This window comes from Amblyomma mixtum, chromosome 3, assembly GCF_055824585.1.
Source record: "Amblyomma mixtum isolate Tamu chromosome 3, ASM5582458v1, whole genome shotgun sequence".
In the NCBI taxonomy this organism is placed as follows: domain Eukaryota; kingdom Metazoa; phylum Arthropoda; class Arachnida; order Ixodida; family Ixodidae; genus Amblyomma; species Amblyomma mixtum.
In genome coordinates, this window is record NC_143014.1 from 208,249,564 (window position 1) to 208,276,465 (window position 26,902).

The window sequence follows — 26,902 nt, forward strand, 5'->3', positions numbered from 1 at the left end:
CGACTGCACCAAACTAACCAGGACACAAAGTAACAGGCATTCAACGTGCTAATCAGGACAGGTGATAGAATACGCGTCGGTGATCTGGAACCCTCATCACGGCTATCTTATTAACATGTTGGAATATATTCAAAACAAAGCTGCTAGATTCATCCTTTCCCGCCGCCGCGGTGGCTCAGCGGTTATGGTGCTCGGCTGCTGACCCGAAAGACGCGGGTTCGATCCCGGCCGCGGCGGCTGGAATTTCTTTGGAGGAGAAATTCTAGAGGCCCGTGTACTGTGCGATGTCAGTGCACGTTAAAGAACCCCAGGTGGTCGAAATTTCCGGAGCCCTCCACTACGGCGTCTCTCATAGCCTTAGTCGCTTTGGGACGTTAAACCCCATAAAACCAAACCAAACCAAACCAATCATCCTTTCCCGTTACTCTCGGTATCAAAGTGTAACAGCACTGAAAATATTGCTCCATCCCTCGCCTCTGGTCATGCGCATAAAATTCAGCCGTTTATCTTTTTCCTATACTCTCTACCGCAGCAACACACCATTTTCAAGTTCTCATCTTCTCCCGGCACCGCACACATCGGCTCGTGTAGATCACATGATGAAGACTAAACCCATTTTCGCCCGGACAAAACGATACAAATATTCACCTTTGGTCCTGGCTATTGAATAGTGGAATTCGCTTCCTTCTAGCATTGCGACTATCGCTGAAACATCATCATTTCAAACAAATCTTTGGTCCTATTTAGAAAATTCTAACGTATATTGATGTGCGTTCTTCATTTTTTTTTCACTGTGTGATTCACTTCTTTTTTTTTGGTTGCTCCAGTGTGCGTGTGTCGGCCGTAGCGTTCCGCAAAATGTTAGATGCTGGGTTTAGTAACTTTCGAAGGCGGGATTTGCTACATCTGCATTTTTTCAAATACCTGTTCCTAGCCTTTTTCCATTCTCGTATTAACTTGTACCGGCCTTCTTAACTTGTTTACTTCTCTTTTCAGCCGTTTGTATTCGCTGGTGTATATTTGTTGTTTTCTTTGATGAATCCCCCCCACCAATGTAATGCCCGCATTGGGCCTTTAGGCTATTGAAATAATATATATATATATATATATATATATATATATATATATATATATATATATATATATATATATATATATATTGATACAGCTCAGAAGTGGACGAAGAAGAAGTGCTTCGCCATCTCGCTTGTGACGAGGAAGAAGAAGTGGTTCGTCTTCTGGCTGGTGACCGCTCGGCAGACTGGAGCAGTTCTTGTGTCTCTGTGTGCTGTGTAATATTCGTGACAAATCTGGTGGAGGTGCTGGGTACGCTTCCAGACCCGCGTAGGCTACCGACCAATACGGATCTCACCCCAGTTCACCAGCGCCGCGGCCGCCGCCTCCGTGGAGCGTCCCCTGAATTTGGACTCCTTCCGGCTGCAACCAGGGCGACGCAACCCCGGCCTTCGGAGGCACCAGCTGCCATGGCAACTGAGACCACGCTCCCGGCGCACATCCTCTGTCATCAGCCACGAACACCCCCGTCGTTTCATGGCGACGTGTTCGAGGACGCCGAGGATTGGCTCGAGATATTCGAACGGGTTGCCCGTTACAACGGCTGGAGTGACAACCGTAAGCTCCACAATGTCTATTTTGCACTTGAAGAGTCGGCTCGGACATGGTTCGAAAACCATGAAGCTTCGTTTACGTCCTGGGAAGCTTTCTGCCGCAATCTTAAAGCCACTTTTCCGAATGCAGACCGTCGAGAGCGAGCAGAAGCTGCGTTACACTCGCGCAACCAGCGCCACAACGAGAGTGTACGCATGTACTACGAGGACATGACTCGCCTTTTTAAGCGCGCGGATCCCAACATGACAGAAGACAAGAAGCTTCGCCACCTCATGCGGGGTGTCAAGCAAGAGCTCTTCGCAGGACTCGTGCGCAGCCCACCAAGCACTGTGGCAGAGTTCCTCACCGAGGCGGCAACTATGGAGAAGACGCTGGAACAGCGAGCCCGCCAGTACAATCGCGACGTCAACACCTTCGGGCCTGATCCCATCTCCATGCCTCCCGGTATCGACGCGGCCTTTCTACGCGAGCTGGTCCGATCTGTCGTCAGAGAGGAACTGCAGGCCTTCCGTACGCCGTCCGAGACGCCATCTTTCACGCCAATGAGCGAAGTCATCCGGGACGAGGTGCGCCTGGCAGCACAACAGCACCAGATTTCCGAGGTTCCTCGCCAGCCTGATGCAAGGCCCACGTATGCGTCCGTCCTGCGCCAGGGCCCTGGGTACGACGTCACTGCCGCGACTCCAGCAGTGCTCTCGTCGAGCTCCCCTCGTGGTGACGCTCCGCCAGCCTATCAGCGACCGCGAGAAAACTGCTTTTGTGACGCCTGATGGTCTATACGAATTTAAGGTGCTCCCGTTTGGACTATGCTCAGCGCCGGCCACTTTCCAACGCATGATGGACACTGTCTTGTCTGGGCTCAAGTGGCAGACGTGCCTCGTATACCTGGACGATGTCGTCATTTTCTCGCCCACCTTCGAGCAACACTTGGAGCGGCTGCGCACAGTGCTCCGGGCGCTCCAATGTGCGCAACTTACGATCAAGCCCGAGAAATGCTATTTCGGTTTTGAGGAGCTTCGTTTCCTCGGCCATGTTGTCAGCGCGCGCGGTGTTCTCCCAGATCCCGACAAGACCGCTGCTGTATCCAGTTTCCCGCGTCCCACTGACAAAAAGACCCTTCGACGTTTTTTGGGACTGTGCTCTTACTATCGACGATTCGTCCAAGATTTTTCCAAAATAGCTGAACCCTTAACAGCGCTGACCAGAGACGACACACCCTTCTTGTGGGGAAGCGACCAAGAGGATGCTTTCGTGGAGCTCCGCCACCGCCTGCAACGTCCACCGATACTCGCCCATTTCGATGACGCCGCAGCAACTGACATACACACTGATGCTAGCAACGTAGGCCTTGGGGCGGTCCTGGTACAGTGGCAGGATGGCGCCGAACGAGTCATCGCATACGCAAGCCGTACACTTTCGCGCTCGGAATGCAACTATTCAACGACTGAGAAAGAATGTCTTGCGGTAGTCTGGGCCATCAGTAAGTTCCGCCCATACCTATACGGAAGACCATTTCGCGTTGTCAGTGATCACCACTCGTTATGCTGGCTGGCCAGCCTCAAAGATCCATCTGGGCGGTTGGCGAGGTGGAGCCTCCGTTTGCAGGAGTACGACGTAACGGTCGTGTACAAGTCGGGGCGGAAGCACCAAGATGCGGATTGTTTATCACGCGCGCCAGTGGACCTTACTTCCCCGGAAATCACTGAAGACTTCTCTTTCCTTGGTGCTGTTAGCGCAACCGATATGGCGCAGCTTCAAAGGGAAGACCCAGAGTTAGCGCCGCTCATCGCGTACCTGGAAGGCTGCGACGGTCCCCGCATTCCTCGTGTTTTTCTTCGTGGACTCAAATCCTTCACTCTGCAGAACGGCGTCCTCTACAAGCGCAACTTTGAGAGCAACACTGCAACATTTCTGCTCGTAGTCCCGTCCGAGTTGCGCCCTGATATCTTGAGCGCTTGCCACGACGAACCATCTGCCGGCCACCTGGGGGTCAGTCGTACCTTAGCGAGGATTCGGCAGAGGTACTACTGGCCAAGATTACTTCCATCAGTACGGACATACGTCAAAACCTGTCGCGACTGCCAGCGCCGTAAGTCTCCTCCCTTCAAACCCGCAGGATTTCTTCATCCCATAGCGCCTCCGAAGACGCCTTTCCAACAAGTGGGAATGGACCTACTCGGCCCTTTCCCGAAGTCATCCACTGGAAAACGTTGGATTGCTGTCGCGACGGATTATTTGACGCGGTACGCAGAGACAACGGCGCTTGCAAACGGAACTGCTGTCGAAGTAGCTACGTTTTTTTGTACACAACATCGTGCTGCGTCATGGCGCTCCTGCGGTTATCATTACTGACCGTGGAGCTGCTTTCACAGCCCGCTTGACTCAGGCAGTCCTAGATCTGACCCACACCAGCCATAGGCGTACAACAGCGTACCACCCACAGACAAATGGTTTGGTAGAGCGTCTTAACAGAACGCTGGCCGACATGCTCTCCATGTATGTGGATGTGGAGCATAAAACATGGGACCAACCCTGCTGAAAAAAAAGTTCTATGATGCAATAACCTCATAGATCATTCATCATAGAATATCATACAATCTGTATGACATATCATACAATCTGTATGATATATCATACAATTCGTATGATATATCATACAGATTGTATGATATGTCATACAGATTGTATGATATTCTGTGATGAATGATCTATGAGGTTATTGCATCATAGAACTTTTTTTCAGCAGGGAAATTCTCCCATACGTAACGTTCGCTTACAATACGGCCCTGCAAGAGACAACGCGGCTCACGCCCTTCCAGCTTGTCTTCGGTCGTCCAGTTGTTACTTCTTTGGATGCCATGTTGCCCGTCGACCCTCAGTGTGACCTAGAGCCAGATCTTGACGTCGCCACTTTCGTTCAGCGGGCTGAAGAAGCACGTCAACTGGCCAGGCAGCGAATACACCGTCAACAGCACGCCGACGCTGACCGCTACAATCTCGGACGGCGATTTGTTACGTACGAACCAGGCGACCATGTGTGGGTTTGGACACCAGTTCGTCGCCGTGGGTTGTCCGAAAAATTACTGCGCCGATACTTCGGACCTTACCGAGTTCTCCGCCGCATTAGCGACGTGACGTACGAAGTTTCACCGGCAACCCCAGGCCGCCCTTCGCGCAGACCACCGCATCCGGATATTGTGCACGTTGTTCGTATGAAGCCGTACCACGACCGTCCTGCTGCTTGTACTTGACGCTGAGTGCCGCCGGTTGTGTGTGGTGATAGCTGTGTCTCACTTTCCGTGTCTAACCCATCTTCCCCTCTGTGAAAGCGGCCCGCATCGAGGCGATGCTGCAGGGGAGGGAGCAATGATACAGCTCAGAAGTGGACGAAGAAGAAGTGCTTCGCCATCTCGCTTGTGACGAGGAAGAAGTGGTTCGTCTTCTGGCTGGTGACCGCTCGGCAGACTGGAGCAGTTCTTGTGTCTCTGTGTGCTGTGTAATATTCGTGACAATATATATATATATATATATATATATATATATATATATATATATATATATATATATATATATATATATATATATATATATATATATATATATATATATATATATATATATATATATATATATATATACAGAGAGAGAGACAGCTGATTACTAACTAAGATGTCCTAATATCCGCCAGAGTTGTTCTTTATCCGTGCTAGTTCGACAGCCCGCGTTCATCTATAACATTTAAACCTCAACTGCACGAGCAGATGCGCCCCGTGCAAGCCTGAGGCGGCTGCGGTACCGATATATGTCGGACATCGGCGTTTCGCGCCCGTCAAAGCCCGCAGATACTAAGACGGGCAGGCACAGGGTGCACCCACTAATGGGGCAGAGACTAACCGGCACAGCTCGCTCACACTGTGCCGCTCTCCTGCCATACACGCGAGCGTAAGGAGAAGACTGCTCAACAAGCCGCTTTGTCCCCACCAGTAGAGGCCGACTCCAAATGCCAGTGCCGGGCTCGCGTCTACACGCGCCACCAGCCGCACGCCGCGTCCTGCGGACGAAAAGGTGCGTAGACAGACGATCACGCGTTGCTCCGCCGTATTTTTACTCTCAGCACATTCGAGGTGTGTATTGCTATATGAAGGCAGTCTGGAAGGCCCACCTCAGTCTTCTGGAGCGATGAGTTAGTGCGCCCAAATAAAAAAAAAGAAAGAAAACATGTGAGCAGCTATTGATAACGACTGCCCGACTCTTTTGACCACGATTTTCTGGCAACGCTGCGCAGCAGAAGCGTCGAGTTGCTCCGCCAAGAATGTTTATTATTCTAGAGACGCGGAGGGGCGTGGTAACGCGTGTGGGCGTGTGCTTGAAGACGTCGCTAAACGTAATCTTCGCCGCCGACGTTGGCGCAAAGAACATACTTGTCTGTGCAAGAAGCGCGCAGACTTGTACGGAATGGACTAGCTAGACTGCCACAGCAGAAAGTCACAGCTGCACTGCAAGGAAATAGCGCTCGTGCGCATGCTCCGGTTTTATCATCGACACTTCCGATACGAATGGCGACACAACAATGCAATCACAGCTGCAATCTGCCGAATGTAACTGCGCTCTCCTCCCGATACGACAAGACGGACATAGACGGACATAGAACTTAGATACGACAAGACAGACATAGACATAAACATTCACCGCTGACTGCATACGTCCAGGCAACGCGCAATTTAAGATTTGCCGCATGAGCCAATGCATATAGCTCGCAGTCCCGCTTAACTGAACATCCTTGCATAGTTGTGCAGCTTGATGGTGTCACCGCTAGTAGCTGCTACTGTAGTGGAAATTGTATACGCGCCGTGTTACGCTACGCGCTTCCTGTGTTGCATATCTCATGTATACGCTGCACTTGGTGACAACCTCGCACGCTGCACTTGAAAAGAAAGCGCCTGGCTTGCTTCCACCCCTTTTATTGTAAACTCTCAAGAAATGAAATAAAATAAACAAAAATTGGAGAGCAAGCCCGCACCCAACCAGAGGTTATCGCAGGCGATCCAATTAAACGTAAAAGAAAAGGGGCCAACGCCCAAGAAAAAATTTAAGAAAAACCAATTACAAGAGAGGAAAAAAAAGAGGCACAAATGATGGGCGGGGAAAAGTGATTTTTAAAGCAAGACGCCCCTGAAGGATTAAGAAGTACGAAATGAACACGAAACAGGGATGGGTCCAGCGTGCCCAGATTCTTCAGACAAGCTCGCAGGCGGCCAGGAGGAGGGAAGGTGCGGGGTTCTGTAAGAAGGAAGAAGAGACAGGAAAAGAAAGCGAGGAGAAAAGAAAAACAAAAAAAAACGAACAAACAGGAGATACTGGGCTTAAGAAAGCAGAAGGGGCACATAAAAAAGGGGAAATAGAAAAGAGGATCAAGTAAATGACAAAAACGCATGTAATAACGCAAGGAAATAGAACAAGCGAAAAGTTACAAAAAAAATCAAACAAACAATTAAAACATGAAAATACAACAGCTAGAGAAAAGAAAAAGGAATGGCAGAAAATAAAAATAAACATGAAAAAACGAAAAGCAAACAAAACAAAGACTGCATGTACACGCAAAACTAGCAAATATCAAGGTCCACATACCATCCACATGCCCGTGAGGCAGGGGCAGGGCCACGGCCCACCAATATTGGCCATATGGTGCCCCCGACCACATGAGACATGGGGAGGCACAGAAAAGGCAGGGAGGTCTACGAGCCATCAGGGCGGGAATAAACACGATAGACAGGTGAAAGAAGGGAAGAACCGCGAACAGCAACGCGAATAAGCAACGCACGAGACCGAGGGGAACCTAACAAAGAGGGGAAGTCATGAGGGGAAGAAAGTACGGATAGCCGGGAAGCCCTGCTGCTATGTCTGCGGTGAAAGGACAGGCACGCAGGTAATGAAGAACATCCCCCACAGCTGCCCCGCATGGACAAGAAGACGAAGGAAGGAGGGCAAAACGATGGAAGTACGAGGGAAAACGACTATGGCCAGTTATGAGAGGGACAAGAGATCGGGGTGGAGGGAAAGAGAGCGGGAGGCGGTTAATAGAGGGGACAAAAACAGCCAGGAGGGTGTCCGAATGTTCCGCGGTCCAATTTCAGGCACTTCATGAATGGTAAAAAACTACTTTTTCATCCCCGTGTTCAGCATTGTTGCCCTTAAAAATGTATAACCAACTCGCCTGTTTAATTAGTGTGTGTGTGCTCGCGCGTGTGTGTGTGTGTGTGTGTGTGTGTGTGTGTGTGTGTGTGTGTGTGTGTGTGTGTGTGTGTGTGTGTGTGTGTGTGTGTGTGTGTGTGTGTGTGTGTGTGTGTGTGTGTGTGTGTGTGTGTGTGTGTGTGTGTGTGTGTGTGTGTGTGTGTGTGTGTGTGTGTGTGTGTGTGTGTGTGTGTGTGTGTGTGTGTGTGTGTGTGTGTGTGTGTGTGTGTGTGTGTGTGTGTGTGTGTGTGTGTGTGTGTGTGTGTGTGTGTGTGTGTGTGTGTGTGTGTGTGTGTGTGTGTGTGTGTGTGTGTGTGTGTGTGTGTGTGTGTGTGTGTGTGTGTGTGTGTGTGTGTGTGTGTGTGTGTGTGTGTGTGTGTGTGTGTGTGTGTGTGTGTGTGTGTGTGTGTGTGTGTGTGTGTGTGTGTGTGTGTGTGTGTGTGTGTGTGTGTGTGTGTGTGTGTGTGTGTGTGTGTGTGTGTGTGTGTGTGTGTGTGTGTGTGTGTGTGTGTGTGTGTGTGTGTGTGTGTGTGTGTGTGTGTGTGTGTGTGTGTGTGTGTGTGTGTGTGTGTGTGTGTGTGTGTGTGTGTGTGTGTGTGTGTGTGTGTGTGTGTGTGTGTGTGTGTGTGTGTGTGTGTGTGTGTGTGTGTGTGTGTGTGTGTGTGTGTGTGTGTGTGTGTGTGTGTGTGTGTGTGTGTGTGTGTGTGTGTGTGTGTGTGTGTGTGTGTGTGTGTGTGTGTGTGTGTGTGTGTGTGTGTGTGTGTGTGTGTGTGTGTGTGTGTGTGTGTGTGTGTGTGTGTGTGTGTGTGTGTGTGTGTGTGTGTGTGTGTGTGTGTGTGTGTGTGTGTGTGTGTGTGTGTGTGTGTGTGTGTGTGTGTGTGTGTGTGTGTGTGTGTGTGTGTGTGTGTGTGTGTGTGTGTGTGTGTGTGTGTGTGTGTGTGTGTGTGTGTGTGTGTGTGTGTGTGTGTGTGTGTGTGTGTGTGTGTGTGTGTGTGTGTGTGTGTGTGTGTGTGTGTGTGTGTGTGTGTGTGTGTGTGTGTGTGTGTGTGTGTGTGTGTGTGTGTGTGTGTGTGTGTGTGTGTGTGTGTGTGTGTGTGTGTGTGTGTGTGTGTGTGTGTGTGTGTGTGTGTGTGTGTGTGTGTGTGTGTGTGTGTGTGTGTGTGTGTGTGTGTGTGTGTGTGTGTGTGTGTGTGTGTGTGTGTGTGTGTGTGTGTGTGTGTGTGTGTGTGTGTGTGTGTGTGTGTGTGTGTGTGTGTGTGTGTGTGTGTGTGTGTGTGTGTGTGTGTGTGTGTGTGTGTGTGTGTGTGTGTGTGTGTGTGTGTGTGTGTGTGTGTGTGTGTGTGTGTGTGTGTGTGTGTGTGTGTGTGTGTGTGTGTGTGTGTGTGTGTGTGTGTGTGTGTGTGTGTGTGTGTGTGTGTGTGTGTGTGTGTGTGTGTGTGTGTGTGTGTGTGTGTGTGTGTGTGTGTGTGTGTGTGTGTGTGTGTGTGTGTGTGTGTGTGTGTGTGTGTGTGTGTGTGTGTGTGTGTGTGTGTGTGTGTGTGTGTGTGTGTGTGTGTGTGTGTGTGTGTGTGTGTGTGTGTGTGCGTGTCCCGGCACCAAACTGACCAGCCAGCGCTGCCGATATCAGCTTGTCGCCCACCTACCAGATGATCCACGGCGAGGAGTGGCGTAACATTCGGAAAAGCGACCTCCAGGAGCACCGGCCCGCCCAAAACCTGCTTTTGGGCATGCAGCCAGACAACGGCAATGCCATCAACGCGTTTGGTGCCCCGAAAGGACGCATACAGCAGTCGAACAGCTTCAAGACTATCATGTCCATTGTCATGACATCAAAGCTGCTCTAGAGAGCCTGCTCAGGAATGCAGAAATAAACACTTGTAGGGAAACTTTTGTTTGTGAGACTGAACGAGATGCGAGTTGCAGAATGCAGCCACTTAAATGCGCTTGATCCCAAAATTTTCTCGGGTATGCCAGCAGCGCGGAGGATGACCTGCCGGTTTGGGACTTACAAAATATGTGGTCAATGCTCTCCTGCACCTTGAGGCGCGAATTTCATCTTTATTACCTAAGTTTCGCCTTTTAACAGTCCAAGCCTTTTTAAACTTGTGCGACTCACCTCTTCACACCTCCAGTATAATAATTCTGAGTCAACCTGCAGTCTTTCTAAATGCCACCTGGTCTCGTTTGCATAGTCCGCAGATATGTTTCGTGCAGTCTCTCCTTGATCACTTAAACATTCATTTCACAGATCTCCATCCAATGTTTAACATCTTTCCTTCAGTCAAGATTGCATTGATGACATTTTCCCGTCGAATGCAAAGCTGCAGCCCTTTCCTCTCCTTCACGGTTTGTTGCAGGACCACCTAAGGTCCTTTCCTTCTCATATTCTGATTGCTACCGATGCCTTGCAGGATTGTGAAAAGGCACGTGTGGGTATTTTTTTACCTACATTGGGATGGTTCTTTTCTCTCCGTCTTTCTGACTTCACTCCGATTTATCTGGCCGAATTATTAGCAGTAACTGTAGCCTCACGTAAATTAGATCAAAAAGTTTCACAAGTCATGGTTATGACGGACTCACTATCTATTTGCTTTACATTATCGTCACCCACTGAGTCTCGGGTATTGCACCTCTTTAAGCAGCTGATCCCGCTCCATCTAAATTCGGTGCGGTTGCTTTGGGTATCGGAGCACATATGCATTCAATTAAATGAGGTTGCCGATTCCTTAGCAAGAGCCTCTCTCTGCTGCATTGCTGTCCTGCCAACCTGCGCATATACAGCTGCGGTGAGGTTTCGCAGTTACACATTATTTCAGGAATTTGCAGCCTCGGCGCTTACTTCATCTGTCTAATATAAGCATCATCTGCATCCTTATAGTAGCAAAGACGCGCTAGCGCACACTGGAGGTCTTTTTCATACTTTTGCGATGCCGAGTTCCTCTGCTAAATTTCTACCTTCACAGATCTGGTCTGGCGGCTTCTCCACTGTGCCCATCTTGTGCCGAGCCTGAGACAGTGGATCACTGCCTGCTGTTCTGCCGCCGCTTCTCTTCTTTGAGGAGGCGCCTGTTAGAAATTCCGTTTCACTAGCTGGGTCTGTCTTTGTCCACTGCGGTTGTTATTTCCTTGGGCGCTTCTTCGCTTGGATGAAGCAATAGCAGTAACAGGAGTACGCGCTGTGCTGTTCATAATTTTCTTTTAGAAACCCAGGGACTGCCATGCTAATTTTAATTTAATTTTTTTTTCTTTTCATATTTATTTTTATTATCTTCAAAAATTTATTTTTTATTTTATTTTTCTCTTTCAGTCGGTGTAAAATTGAACCATTACGTGTGTTGCATTCGAATTTTCACATAAAGCCATCATCCCCTCTTCGATCTCCTAGCTAACAGGTCCCCTGTCGTTGCGTCGTTCAATCTGTCAGCCTATACCCTATTACTACTCCTTTTCCTCTATAAATGCTCTTCTTTCCAGCAGTTCACCGCCTGTGTCTTGGCCACTTCCCCGTAGTGGGTATGTTATTTGAGACCGACCGACCGATGACCAACTAACCGCAAGATGCTACCAGTCAGAGCACGCAGCACGAGAGGCTGCCGCGATGGCCGAGTGGCGTATTGGCGTACTCCAATCGGCGACCCGATGGAGCAAGGGGTCTAGGGAGCCTAAAGACCTTACCGTCGCAGTCCAAGCAAAACTTTTTACCTGAATTTAAATCACCCATTGAAACACGTTCCTCGGTTTCGTGGAGTAAGAAGACTTGCTCCGGATAGGCGATTGGAATACGCTATTAGTCATCGGCAAACAAAGCTCCTTGTTCGCCCCTCATGTGGTTCGAAACGGCTGGTATTTCGAGACGTGAAGGGACGAACGGTCGTCGACAACGATGGTAGTCAAAATTTCCTTTTCGTCGGTCTTGGAGACCGCCTTCGCAGACCGCAATGTCGCCCTTGTCTCGCGACGTGCACCCCACGGCGTGCCGGAACCAGCGACTGGTACTTCCGAGCAGTTGGCGAAACTGCTGCAGTTCAAATAGTCCAGTTTTATCTGGAGCGCTTGAAACTTTTTCTTAAGGCCTCAGCTAATACGCTAGATACATTTCTTTAATGTTTTTTTTTTCTTTTCGCACTGCGTGCTCTCGCAGACCTACAGCACAACGCCCCTGATCACACCGACCGCGAAGCCAAGGCGTGACGTCACCATCGGGTCGTACCTGCGGCACGTGAAGGAGCCCTCCTTCACCACCACGAAGATGCCCGTTGACAGCCTCAACAATCCCGATGCACTGGCCAAGGGTAGAGCCCTTTCGGCTACTAATCAAAACACACATCTCCAACTCCCACATCTTTGAAATGGCGAGCGCTCCCTTTGAAACCGCGCTGCTTACCTACGGCAAGTGTTACTGGCGCAGTACCAGCTGCAAGTATATATCTGTAGGTATACGGATCGTTGATAACTGTCCACCGAGGAAAAGCAGCAGTGGCGCCTGACGTCTTGTCCGCTGTGATGTCCCTTTGTTTTTACCTTAGCAAAAATTTCATGTAAATGGAAAGCTCGAACCGAAGACAGGCGAGCTCAAGAATAAGCGCGATAAAATAGCGCGTCAGGACCTGCACCTCTAGGCTTTATTTCGCGCACCGCTCTTGAAGACGCTATATGCGAAGAGATAGATAGATGTATACAGAGAGAGGGAAAGGCAGGGATGTTAACAGAAAGGATTTCGGTTGGCTACCCTCCCCAGGGGAAGGGAGTGAGGGGATTAGAGAGGGAAGAGAAGGAACGGGAAACAGTCACAATCTGTAAATCAAGGCAATCTCTCTCAAAATACAAAACAGTGCCTTGCAAGCCTTGATGGCCTCGATGGCAGTGGCCATGGGCCGAGGATCTTGGCCTCTGTGGAAGGGCGAGGATCAAGGCGGTCCAGAGCACAACGCAGCTTATGTCTTTCGGTCACAAAGACAGGGCACTCAGACAAGAAATGAGTGATTGTCTCTTCACTGGCACAGTTTACACAAGAAGGGCTGTCGGCCATCGCGATCCGGAAAGCAAACTTATTTGTGAAGGCAACGCCGAGCCATAGACGACACAGTAATGCTGCTTCACGGCGAGCTACATCACACGGAAGACGAGGGCGCAGTCCAGGGTACAATGCCCTGAGGCGACGGTTCCAGAACTCTGGCGTGTTCCACGCTGAAAGTGTGCGCTCCAGCCTCAAGGAAAGAAGCCCACACGCTGCGTCAGCTCTCGTTACATGGATATTGACAGGGATTCCGTCATTGTGGGCAGAAAGGGCAGCTTCGTCGGCCCGGTGATTGCCATGAATACCGCAGTGGCCTGGCAGCCACTGGAAAATTATGTTATGTCTTTTCAATGTGGCGTCATGGTACAGCTTGCGGATTTCTGCAACGAGTTGTTCGTGTGACCCGCGGCGTAGTGCCGCTTTCAGGCCTTGAAGGGCTGCTTTAGAGTCGGTGAAAACTGTCCAGTCACGTACAGATTCCTGACTGATGAAATGAAGTGCAGCCCAACGAGCAGCTATAGTTCTGCACCAGTTGAAAAGGTGAGATAGGAAGTCCTCACCTTCATTAAAATAGACCTGGCCGGTATCACCACAGACCCAGCAGAGCTTGTTGAAGTCACTGAGCCATCTGTGTAGACATGCATGCGGTGTTTATGGTTAAAATTCAAATGATGCGGTGTTAGTTGTTTGAGAGCAGGCAATGATAAATCAGATTTCTTAGTAATTCCCGGAATAGAGACGTGCACCTTTATGCGAAGCACGGTGCACAAAAGTGACGGGCTGCGTTAGGAAATACGTGAACGATGTGTTGCTTTGATAAAGAAGCACCCTTCGGCCGTTGGACTGCGGAGTCGTGGGCTGTTAGAGCAGCAGTAGCGCCAGATTATTCATGTCTTACCAGGCGTCTGCAGAAGGTGCAAGAGACGGTGAACCAGGTGGCGTCCGGCTGCATCTCGCCGTGTTTCGGCCTGCCGGCGTCGGTGGCTGTCAGCGGAGGCAGCGGCGGTCGTAGCATACCGGGCGCTGATGGCCCAAAGATTGTGCACAACGTGTACAACCCGCCCATCCACCTCTACTCGACCAAAACGTCGCCGACACTCTGGCCGCGCAGGCAGGCGTCAGGCTCAGCCAGGGCAGCCTCCAGCCGTAAGTACGCGGCCCAGTGGTGGGAAACGCGGCCGTCACCTTGATAAACACATATTGGGCCAAAGACGCTTCTCTTCGACTCGACTTCTAAAGAATGTGCTGAGGTCGAAACATACGGCGTGTCCCGCTCACCCAATCAGCTACGAGAAGCTTTAGTTCGTGCTCGCCATTTACAATAACGTTTAAAAGGCACAAAAAAGGTCACATCATGATAGGCTTTTGCAGCCAACTCGAGGCCGCTCGTCCGCCATGTTGTACAATGACTAGACGGTGTCTTCTTAGGCGTCATGCAGTGACGTATGGACATCTGCGTGCGTTTGGGAGTGCTCTTGTATGTTAGGGAGTTAGAGCAGTGCTGGTAATATGAGGAAGGCTCCAGGGGAAAACACTAAGGAGAGCTGATAAGGGCCACTTCCTGCATGATAGTCAGTGCAAAGCGTCCTTTTCATGCCCCCCGCCGCTCCCTGTTCACTTCAGCCGTCTCTAAGCTACTCCCCGGAGTCTAGCGCGCGCCTGTGCGTCTGCCGGAACCGCCGCGCGGCAGTTAACGCGACCAGAGGTGCGAGGGCGGCATCGGAGAAAACTTTTGAAGCGTTTTCGTTTTGTTTTTTATTCGCACATTTGCCGTAAGATATACTGCACGTTTTCTTCAACCTCCTCTTATTTTATACCAAATCTCGCAACGTTGCAGCGCAGATAAAGATTTTGGCGCAGATAAAGTTTAGAGCTTTTCATTTCGTGATCTCGGTTAAGGCAATTTGTATGAGCGACCCATAGTTAGTGGAGAAACAAAATGCTCGCACGTAGGCGCTCGCTTTGCGCTCGCTAAACGGGAAAGGGTTGGAATTCCTTGCACTTCATGAATGGTAAAAACCACTTTTCCACCCCAGTCTTTAGCGCTGTTGCCCCTAAACATGAATAACCAACTAGTCTGTTTAGCTTTAGTATGTATATATGGTTTCGACTCAGGCTATGAGGGACGCCTTAGTGGAGGGCTCCGGAAATTTCGACCACCTGGGGTTAACGTGCACTGACATCGCACAGTACAGGCGCCTCCAAAATTTCGCCTCCAAAGAAATTCGACCATATATATATATATATATATATATATATATATATATATATATTGAGAAAGTCTGCTTGGGCTCGGTTAGAAATATGTGAAGACATTTATAGCATAGAACATTTTAATAACGTCTCGGCCACGGCCGAAACGTCATTAAATTGTTCTAAGCTACAAACGTCTTCATATATATATATATATATATATATATATATATATATACAGGGTCTTGAATATTTGGGGGCCGGGTTTTAAAAAATTCCTATGCAAAATCTACTGCCCCATTCGAGCTGAAATAACGTTCACAAAGTAGCAAAATGTGGTCTACGTTATCTGATAAGGGATTCAACAATGGTAGTTGCCTAGATTTTCCGGAATGGACAGAAAACTGCTCTCGGCGGCGTGCAGAATTTTCGCAGAAGCGAGTCGAGAAGCTGCGTTGACATGGTGCGCCATCTGTCGAGCGGCGAGGCAACCGCCATCTCCGGCAAGGACGTTGGCGCGCTTGCTTCGAAGGTGCAGATCGTCTGCTCGACAGATGGCGCACCATGTCAACGCAGCTTCTCGACTCGCTTCTGCGAAAATTCTGCACGCCGCCGAGAGCTGTTTTCTGTCCACTCCGGAAAATCTAGGCAACTACCATTGTTGAATCACTTATCAGATAACGTAGACCACATTTTGCTACTTTGTGAATGTTATTTCATCTCGAATGGGGTAGTAGATTTTGCACAGGAATTTTTTAAAACCCGGCCCCCAAATATTCAAGACCATGTATATATATATGAAGACGTTTGTAGCTTAGAACAATTTATTGACGTTTCGGCCGTGGCCGAGACGTTATTAAATTGTTCTATGCTATAAATATATATATATATATATATATATATATATATATATATATATATATATATATATATATATATATATATATATATAATACCGGGTGTCCCAGCTAAATTTAACCAAACTTTTAAAAAAGGCGAAGTGTCCTAGTTCAGTAAAACAAACTCTGGGTTTTTCATAGTCGCGTGACCTAGTCTTGAGTATGTTTTTCGCTCTTCAAAATTAATCAATTAGTTAAGTTTAGTTAGCTAACTTTTTAATTATTGAATTCAGAAAGAAAGTGTCAATGCAAAAGTTTTAGATCACCTAGAAAAACTGCTAGTAGTGCTGTTTCCGTCAAGTTATGATTTATATAGCTTCATTTATTCTCTTTAAAAGAAAGTTGTCACGTGACCAGCTGCTTGCTCACTTCTCTGCCCCAATGTGCACCCAAAGTCTCATCGAGGAGAGGACTTCAGAAAAAACGGATTTTATTCTTTAAGGCTCGTCTTGGGACGTTGAAGTGGCAGAGTTTCCATGTGCTTACGACGAATTTGCTGTACGTGCATAGGTTGCACAGCACGTGACAAGTGTCTGCGTAGTGAATGTGATCGGAGCGAGTGCCTTTCCGTAAAGGCGGAGAAATGTGCCCCTGCGAAAGTTCACTACGCACACCGTGTTTTCTGAATGTTGAAATGAGCTTGGCTTTATGCAGGTAGTCCTATTTGTGGCATTGGTTGCACTGATCGCGACCGATGCGCGAGGCACACTGCGAAGCACACTAACAGGTTCCTGCTACGTAACCATTACTGATTTTAATACTGTGCTTGAAAACTGACTGAACTTACGCGACCATGAAAGGTGCAATAACGGTTTCTGAATGACTACGCGATTCTTATCGAATAGTCTCCATCGCGCCAAACTTAGTGGAACAAGCAAGCAAAATCATCATAATTACAAAATCACATTTTTCAAATCGCTAAGATTGCATACTTTAAATTATTAGTCAGTAATTCAAATCAGCACACTGCAGTGGATTAACGTTGCCGACAGTATTTCCCAAGCAGTGCACCGGAGCTGTCACTGTAATATGTAAGCAGGCCTCCTCCCTGCCTGCCTACTGACAGTATTGCAAAAGACGCGTATCTATTCAATATATAATACTTACTCGTATCTGAAGTGTGCATGTATTAAAAATTCATATTTTAGCACACTGCTGTCAGTCACGAATGCAATGCACACGAGGAAATTATGACGTTTATAACCATTTGGCACATGTACATTCAGTGGTAACTAAAGCAGTTCTTCAGAGAACAGTGACAATGCAACAATACTGATTTATTTTTGTTGTGTTTTTCAGGTCATTAAAAAAGCCAAAATAGAACTAGAACTCTGTGGGTGGAAAGAGGGCGAGACGTGCATCATTCGGCTAAAGTGCAGGGCTCCACAGTGACAGCAGGACATAAGTTCTCTTCTAGCGGTACTTCCTGAACTCGCATTGCAAGCCAGAATGCAGCATTCAAAACAAGTGTGGGATGTTCTGCCGAAGGCGAGTAGTCGCTGACATGGACAGAACAAGCTGTCGTATAATCTGTGCAACTCAACAGCATCCTCAAATATCCCTGTGCATGCAAAAGCGGGTGCCTAGTGCGTATTGCTTAAGTCTACACATGCCGTTCTCATTAATGTCGACATAATGAGAATTAGAAGACATTAAACTGGATTACAGGTAGAGGAAAGGCAAGGAATAATTTGGAGGGTTTATACCTTGTGATGGCTCCTGGCTTACGCTGGGAGAGAATACTTCGTACCGTCAGGAAAACAATATGATGAGCATAATTTCTGGCTATCTCAAGCAAACCCTATCATTCCAAGCAGAATTTTTTAAAATTGGATTTCCGTTATAACAGCTAAAATGTTGCAAAATAAAATGAAATTATTTTTTAGTGATTTAAGTATGCGACAGACTTACATGTCTATGTTCTCGGGTTCATCTTTGGCGCTGCACATAGATGGCGCTGCACATCAGGCGCAGCAGCGCCACCCGGCGATGCTTTGAGAGCATATTCGGTGGTCTCTCAACTATCTCAAGAACCCAACCAGACGGACTTCCGTCGAAGATGTTTTCGTTCAACCCAAAGCTAATCATCATCATCATCAGCCTGACTACAACACAAAAATTATATGCGATAGAGTTTAATATGATCGAAAGATAAAAAGCCGAATTTATTCACTATTCTGACTGGCCACCGAAGTAATACAGGGCACCGTGGACCGTGGCCCAGTGTTACCAACTGCTGTTTCTTTTTTTTTCAGTTGTATTCTATCCCACTCCTGCTTGGGCCTTAACAGCCTGCAGTATTGTATAAATAAATAAATAAAATAAAAATTGTAGCTTTATTGCCCCACAACTTTTCTTCTGACTCGCTGCTTGTTTTCGATTGGTGTCACGTTAAAATTATGCCCTGCTGATGCCCTTCCGAAAGAGGTTAGCTAAATATTGACTGCGTTCGTTTAATTTGCAAAAATGGGGTCAGCTGCGCCCTGCCATATGTTTGGGAGAAGAGAGCGAAAAGGCTGGTGTGTGCTCAAGGACAGCAGTCTACGAGAGGGGGTGACTCGTGAGTGCGAACACTGCAAACTCAGAAGACCATTTCATAACCCGCGCCACATTTTACGTCACTTCCACCAAAATTAATTACGTCTCAATGAACCAGGGGCCGCTGATGTGCCGCATGTTCCACCGTGTTTTTACATGAGGCCCATGGACCTTGATAGACTTTTTTAGAGAAGCTACGCTGCCGTATTACATCTATATTGCAATGCATTCAGACAAATAATAGGTGATTCAACATTCACAAGTTGGTAATTTGTGGAACTTGATAAAACGTCTAGTTAAAAAACAACAAGCACCGCAGCGATGGCCTAGCGGTAGAGCGCCCGCCTCGCATTCGGGAGGTACGGGGTTCGATCCCCAGTGCCGCCGGGTACCCACCGGTGATACAATGGGTACAAGAGTTCCCCCGGCCTTGCGCTCGGCAATATTTGGGGTGAATTCTTGGGGAACAGGCAGAACTGCCACAGCTGGCAGAACAGGCTGAACAGCCAGCACCACAACCAACAGGGGTGGTGTGAAAAATCCTTTTTTTTTCTCTCTCATGCTTTCAACTACTTAAAAAAATTGTGATAAGAAACATGGGACGATCAGGCGTCTCATGCGACAATTGTGCGAAAGCAGATGTGTGAGCCGTTAGTGATTAATTTCATGTTTTTAGTCGAACGAATGCTTTTTTTTTTTTTACTCAGAGCCGAGGCTTCACACACACGGCAGAATTTTTATAGAGGTTGAAAGTGCTTGGGTGGCGGTTGGCGCTTCTGGATAGCGGAGGTGGATTGGGTCGAGGGGGGCTATAGGAGGTGCGCTGTGTTTCTGGAGAACAGCTGTCTTTCCCACTGCGCCTTTTAAATCGATTTCGCCGTCGCGTTTTCATTCCGCTGCTGCGTAGTCTTCCACTCGGTGGAGGTCTTGTGGAGGTTGGAGGTAGGTCGGTCGTGTCTCTGGAACGTAGAGTTGGGTGGCTGGAGAGTGCCGTTGGGCGGGCAGCTTTAAACATATTTCAGCGCTCGTCTATTCTGTATCCCTTTGGATGATCGAGCATTCTTACGGTATACCAGGATGGCGACCTAGAAGGGTAGCACAACCTTCCCTTACTTATCCCGCTTGGCTTGGTGTGCTTCTCGTGCTCCGGAAACACATGAAAGCTTGTTTCAGATACGGCGTACGCCACTGTTCGCACGACGGCTGAGCAGTGTTTCGGCAAAGTACACGCGCCTGAAATGCAAAACTATGCCACGTACATATCGAAACCGAGGATTGCCGAGATGCGCTTTAAGCTTCAGCCTTACGCACTTTTCACACCGTGCCGTCAGTAACGCGCACGCTCCCACTGGGTGCGATGTCAGCCCATGTTTCGGATTCTAAAAAGTATTGCCAGAGTCCCTCAATACTTTTATTGAGGGACTCTGGTATTGCCCTATACAACAAGTCCCATAAATTGACGACACCTCGCTAGTTGTACGCGTCGTATGCTGCAAGGCTTATGGAGCTTTTCAAATGCTTGCAACTGCAAAACTAGTCGTCTGACAAGAATGTTACGGTTAGTTTCATAACTCATGCAACATATTTATAGCTAATCCGGCCAAATTAGAATTTTCGTTTCCCTTGGCTTTCAAGTTGATGTATGCACAAAACAAGCCTCTCAGGCTGGATACGTTACGAGGCTAAACACTGGCTACATTCTCTAGGCGAAACACACACGATAACTGCGCTCATAAAATGAAGTTGTCGAATAGTCATTTGTACTTAACGCCGCTGCCGTAGCCTGAAAGTTCCGCCGCAGCCTTGCAAGGACACACAGTAATTCGCTCGTACGCTGAAAGGTGTTTGTGTGTTTCATAGCACAGCTATAAAGCTCAGCATTCCTGAAAGGTGACAGTAAATGGGTTCCCAAAACTCCCGAACCGGTCACCACAAGGCCGTGGCAGCAGCACATACCGTGCTCCCCAACGGACGAAATGTATGCCTGCGCCCTCGGTGGACGTTTACGGTCGTCGACCTTTTCCGACATTCTATGTCAAGACTTGGGCCACACATCCCGCGTGTAAACTACCCTACACGCCAACGTTACGTTTTTATTTTTAAGGCGGAAGCCTTTGAAGGTGCACTGAAGAGGATTCTGAACTTGTCTTTTTGCCGCGGGAACTCGATCTACACGTTCCTAGCAATCTTAGAAACTTCGACTTATTGCCCTGTGTGGCCGATTTCCCTAATTAAATCGAATTAACGTCCGGCTCCCGCCTTTATTTTTTGAATTCTCCCTCGTACGGTGGGCGGAGTCGACCAACGCGTGAAGTGCCATTCAGCCCGCTCCGTGGAGGCTTTGCTTTCGCTTTATTTTGTTTTTTAGGTTTCCATGAATAAACAGTTTCATTCGCAGATAATACAGCCGCAAAACAAGCCCGCAGAAATAAAAATACGCGCGGACTATTTGCTACTACGGACTACTACATATTACTCCACCGATGACAGAGCAGCAAGCCGCCACGGAACTTGGTGAAAGGCACGTCACGCGTTGGTCGACTCCGCCCGCCGTACGAGGGAGAATTAAAAAAAAAAAAAAACGGGAGCCGGACGTTAATTCGATTTAATTACGGAAATCGGCCACACAGGGCTCGGAACGTGTAGATCGAGTTCCCGCGGCAAAAAGACAAGTTCAGATTCCTCTTCAGTGCACCTTTAATGCCCCATCGTTTTAAGCAGGAGTTGTCGACAGAAATGTCACACTTTTCAATTGGCCGCCGCGGTGGCTCAGCGGCTATGGTGCTCGGCTGCTGACCCAAAAGACGCGGGTTCGATCCCGGCCGCGGCGGCTAGAATTTCTTTGGAGGAGAAATTCTAGAGGCCCGTGTACTGTGCGATGTCAGTGCACGTTAAAGAACCCCAGGTGGTCGAAATTTCCGGAGCCCTCCACTACGGCGTCTCTCATAGCCTTAGTTGCTTTGGGACGTTAAACCCCATAAACCAAACCAAACCAAACTTTTCAATTGGTCGAAGTGGTCGTGACGTCACAGTGCGCGAATTTCAAACGGGGCCAATTGTACTTTGATTGTAACCATGCAGCCAATTAAAGGGATGGTATGGTGATGCTCCAAGTAAGTGGGACTGAATTTAGTTAATTGTTGAATTAACCAATTATCCTAATTAACCTTTCTAGTCAGAAAAGATAAATAAATAAAACCGAGTAGGAAATTGGTCGAGTTGGAGAATCGAACCAGGGTCTCCGGAGTGCGACACGAGCACGCTAGTGAAGTGAAGTGAAAAACATTTATTGCTCCAAAAATCAGGTTTTAGCGGTGGGCCGATGTCTTCATGTCTTCGGCCTCTTCACAAGGTCGGCGCCCCTATTCCAGGGCACCGCTGAGTCTTGCTGCTTCGCAGGCGTGCTGCACCAGTGCCCTTTGGGCCGTGAGCTCGCTGCTGGTCAGCAGGCCCTCCCATTGTTCCGCATTCGGGTCATTTAGCTTGTGAAATGCTCTGTTACGTTCGCATTCCCATGTGATGTGATATAGCGGGGGGGGGGGGGGTGGCTCCTCACCACGGACATGTGTCCCTGAATTGTGTAGGGAACATCTTATGTAGTATGTATAAATTGTGGAAAGTCCCTGCTTGCAGTCTCCGCCAGCAGACCGCCTCGTGCTGTGTTAATGATGTGTGGGGTGGTGGGTATTTGAATCTTGTGGGAATCTGGCTTTCCGCCGTCGCCTTTGCGCGGCTTTGCCGGCCGCCCGCGTTGTTTCTCCTCTTTCCCTTGCTCCCGCCTCAGGCGGTGGAGAGGCGGCTGGGTGACTAATCACTGTCATTCAGCCACAGCTCCGCCCCGGCTCCCCAAGGGCCTTTGCCATTGGCGCCTTTTGGCGGGAATCCGGGACCCGTTTTGGCGGCCGCGGATTCCGCGACCGTCCGAGCGGGGCCCAGAGAGAGAGAGAGATCCCTCCGAGACAGCGTAAGGTGCGTACGTTACTGTTTGTCCGTGCCGGCTTTGCCGCTCGGACCAGTGCTTACTCGAGCTCGCCCGCACGTGTCCTCTGACCTGCAGCGGCTCGAGCCTGTCCAGCGGGGTCCAGCGACCTCCGACAGGCGTACCTTGCGTTGTTTGCCCACTCTCTCTCGCAACCGGCCCAACGGTCGACACGAGAGAGATCACAGCACTGCCGCGGGGACATTCTCCTGCAGCGGCGTGCTAGCGGCGCACATTGCTCGAGTCGCTTCGTGCGCGCAGCGGAGCCTTGCTCCTCGCGCGCCCCCGGGACGGGGTGACGATTGAGTGCGTGTGTACTGCTGAAGGACGACGTGAATAAACGTCTCCTTTGTGAGATTGGAGGCCTATTTCTTTGCGGCGAATCGCTCTCCTCCCAGCGGAGGTTGAGCGCGCCGCATCGGTGTCCCAGTGGTGTGTGGTGACGGCTGATCGGGGCCCTTGGCTCGCGCGAAGCTCGAACCCGCGGTGGGTGGTGGCCTGTGTCCACGTAGAAACCCACAACTGGCGCCGTTGTAGGTTCCTACGTGGACACAGGCCACCACCCACCGCGGGTTCGAGCTTCGCGCGAGCCAAGGGCCCCGATCAGCCGTCACCACACACACACTGGGACACCGATGCGGCGCACTCAACCTCCGCTGGGAGGAGAGCGGTTCGCCGCAAAGAAATAGGCCTCCAAGTTCACAAAGGAGACGTTTATTCACGTCGTCCTTCAGCAGATACACACACACTCAATAGTCACCCCGTCCCGGGGGCGCGCGAGGAGCAAGGCTCCGCTGCGCGCACGAAGCGACCAGAGTAATGCGCGCCGCTAACACGCCGCTGCAGGAGAATGTCCCCGCGGCAGTGCTGTGATCTCTCTCGTGTCGACCGTTGGGCCGGTTGCGAGAGAGAGTGGGCAATCAACGCAAGGTACTCCTGTCGGAGGTCGCTGGACCCCGCTGGACAGGCTCGAGCCGCTGCAGGTCAGAGGACACGTGCGGGCGAGCTCGAGTAGGCACTGGTCCGAACGGCAAAAGGCCGGCACGGACAAACAGTAACGTACGCACCTTACGCTGTCTCGGAGGGATCTCTCTCTCTCTGGGCCCCGCTCGGACGGTCGCGGGATCCGCGGCCGCCAAAACGGGTCCCGGATTCCCGCCAAAAGGCGCCAATGGCAAAGGCCCTTGGGGAGCCGGGGCGGAGCTGTGGCTAAATGACAGTGATTAGTCACCCAGCCGCCTCTCCACCGCCTGAGGCGGGAGCAAGGGAAAGAGGAGAAACAACGCGGGCGGCCGGCACAGCCGCGCAAAGGCGACGGCGGAAAGCCAGATTCCCACATCCCCCTCTCCTTAAATGCCCTCCTACCCATCGGCAAAGCACGCGGCCAAAATAAAGAAATCAATACACAAAAAAATAAGCTACACTTCAGTTCCAAAATAATGAAATGAATACACACACACAAAAAAAACTAGCTACACTTCAGTTCCAGCCAGAACAATGTAAAAAAAAACAAAGGAAAAACAAGGCAAACAACACTTGCATACGCTTCAGTAAATCAAAACAGCTTGCAGATTATATACACGGTACACAAGAAGATGTGAATAAAACTGTACAGCTATGTGACAGGTGGATGTCAGCCTCAAAGTTCGATGGCGCGGCCCAATGGGCCGGTCGGCGACTCACCGCTCGCAGACTTCAAGTTGAACGGGTTGGGAGGGCCGACGACTGATGGCGGTCTTCTTTCCGTTGATGTAGGGTGCGTTGATGACGACGGGGCCGCGGCAGAGCACTGACCTCGCGCCCTTGGACACGACATCACGTTCGGGCACAAGAAAGTTAGTGCACCCCTTTCACGCCGGCTGAAACGGGCGAGGACGTTCGGCGGCGTCCAGATGTGTAACCTTGTCCACAGCGAGGGGTCCTTCTCATCCTCGCGCTCACGCAGAAGGACACAACGGCACAACTCACAGGCGTCGCCTTGGCTCATGGTTACGCGCGCACACAGTCACAGCCACAATCACGCATACACCCGCAAGTGCGCGGACGCTGGTCGGCGACAACAACCCCCCCATCAGAAGCGTCCAGAGGCGCCGCGGCGAGGGTCAAAGGGTGCACTTTCCGCCCCCCATCGTCCCAAACGCCCCGCCAACTTCCCCTCCATACGGGCCGCACAAAACTCGCACCGCGACACACGGCTCCTTAACGAGCCAACCACCCACAGTCGGGCCGGAAATGAGAAAAGGCGCGCTGTACAAACGACACCTAATCCAATCTATTCCTTCTAGAAGATAACAGCAAGCACGAGCGGGCTGAAGTTTGCCTATGTACATCTCGGTACGTTAGAACGAAAACAGATGTACAAGCGGGGAAACGAAAGTGGCTAGAAGCTGACTCAAACAAAACAAATAAATAAATAGATAAACACACAAGGCTGGAACTGAGCATGCTGCAAAAACAAAAAAAAATAACACACCGTGCTTCGCCTAGGTAGGGCCTGACGAGAAAGCTCGCCAGCTAGCTGAGGCTGCGTGCCTTCGGTTGCGGAAAAAGTCCGCCGTCCGGCATTAATCACACCGGTGACCGTCGCCTCAGATTGTACCGGTGCTCCGTACGCTTGCGTTCCGCAGCACCAGTTGTGCCTTTGCGCTTGCCTTTGATACCAATGGGTATCGGCGCAAGCTCGTCAGACCGTGACGCGTAGGCCTTCAGGTCTACGATGTGGGCACGGCTGGTTTTCCCCGTAAGGGGATCCTCCAGCAGGTACGCGAGTGGCGACCAGACTCTGACCACTCGGTACGGACCAAGCCACTTAGGAGCGAGCGAGGCTGAGAACCCCTTGCTCGCATCGCTAAGAACGTGGTTGCGCTTCAGGACAAGATCACCCACCTGAAAAGTCAGGCGGCGGTGTTTGCGGTCATATTGAGCCTTCTGTTGGGCTCTGGCTGCCGCCAAACTCTGCCTTGCTCTGTTGAGAGCCCGACCAAGCCGGTCCCGAAGCGTCGACGCATAAGCAGAGCAGTCTGCCCGCGTTTGCTCATCCCCGAGCTGGCTCTGCACGACGTTTGACATCGGATTCGCCAGCTCCCTCCCGAAATTGAGGAAGGCGGGAGAGAAACCAGTTGAGCGATTCTCAGCTGTTCGGATGGCGAACGCGAACTCGCTCAAATGGTCTGCCCAATCCTTTTGACACTCGGCAAAGGCCGCCAGCATTGGCTTGAGCGTTCGGTTGATTCGCTCAGTCAAGTTTGACTGGGGGTGGTAGGGTGAAGTGGTGTAGTGCTCAATTCCGAGGGAACGGCACGTGTTACCGAACACCCGAGCGGTGAAATAGGACGCATTGTCCGTGATCAGTCTTTCCGGAAAGCCGAACCGACAGAACACTTCCTGGAGTTTATCCAGCACCGCTCGTGCTGACACTTTCCGAAGGGGGTACAACTCAACCCATTTGGAAAAGTGGTCAGCGACTACCATCAAGTAAATGAACCCCTGCTTGCTCCTGGGGAAAGGCCCCATCAAATCGCAGGTGGCCATCTGCCACGGACGCACACTGTCAATTGGTTTCATCATTCCAGGCGGCTTGCCGCCCCGTGACTTCACCGCTTGACAGACATGGCAGGAACGGCAATAGCGGAAAATGTCACGCTTCATGCCGGGCCACGTCACCGATTGACTCAGTTTTGCAAAAACTTTGGAGCCACTCAGATGACCGGCCAGTGGTTCGTCATGAGAGAATCGCAAAAGTGCGCCTCTCAGACTTTTGGGGATAACCACCTTGAACGGGTCGATGGACTCGTCATCGGTGGCTATGTACTTCAGCACGAGCCCGTCATTGTCCAGCAAATATGAATCCCCGGGGTTCGCCGCGACACACGCTGGCTTCTGCCCCCCTGCGCCCGCTACAATACCAGTAGCGTCACGGCGCTCCGTCTCCCTGAGACCGTCGCTCATTACGCGACAAAAGGGGTCATTTTGCTGGGCTTTCAGTAGCTCTTTACGGCTGAAAACGATTCCAGTCATCCCAGAGGGGAGCGTGGTCTCGTCCCCACTCAGGTTTGCAGCCAAAATTTCCGTTCGCGTCGGCAACTCCGAGGCGCTCACGAAGAGCTTCGCCTCCCGTCCTCTTTGCGAAGCGCTGCTTGCCTGGTTAGCGGAATGGGTTAACCCGTTTCCGGGCTCCCCCTCCTTGCCGCCCGGCGGCTCGTCCGCTGTTTCGCCCCCTCCGCCTACAGGCGTCAAAGCGCCGCTGGCGAGTGGGGCACGGGATAGCGCGTCAGCTACCACGTTTGTGCTCCCCTTTCGATACTGCACGGAAAAGTCGTAATGCTGTATCAGGAGAGCCCAGCGCGCCAGCCGACCCGCAGGCTCACGGAGCCGCATCAGCCAACTGAGCGCACTGTGGTCTGTCTGCACCACGAA

General features: G+C 50.3%; 1 pseudogene; it reads left to right on the plus strand.

Annotated features, from left to right (window-relative positions):
• Positions 1 to 26,902, plus strand: part of LOC149353474 (uncharacterized) — a 117,586-nt pseudogene that overhangs the window by 7,264 nt on the left and 83,420 nt on the right.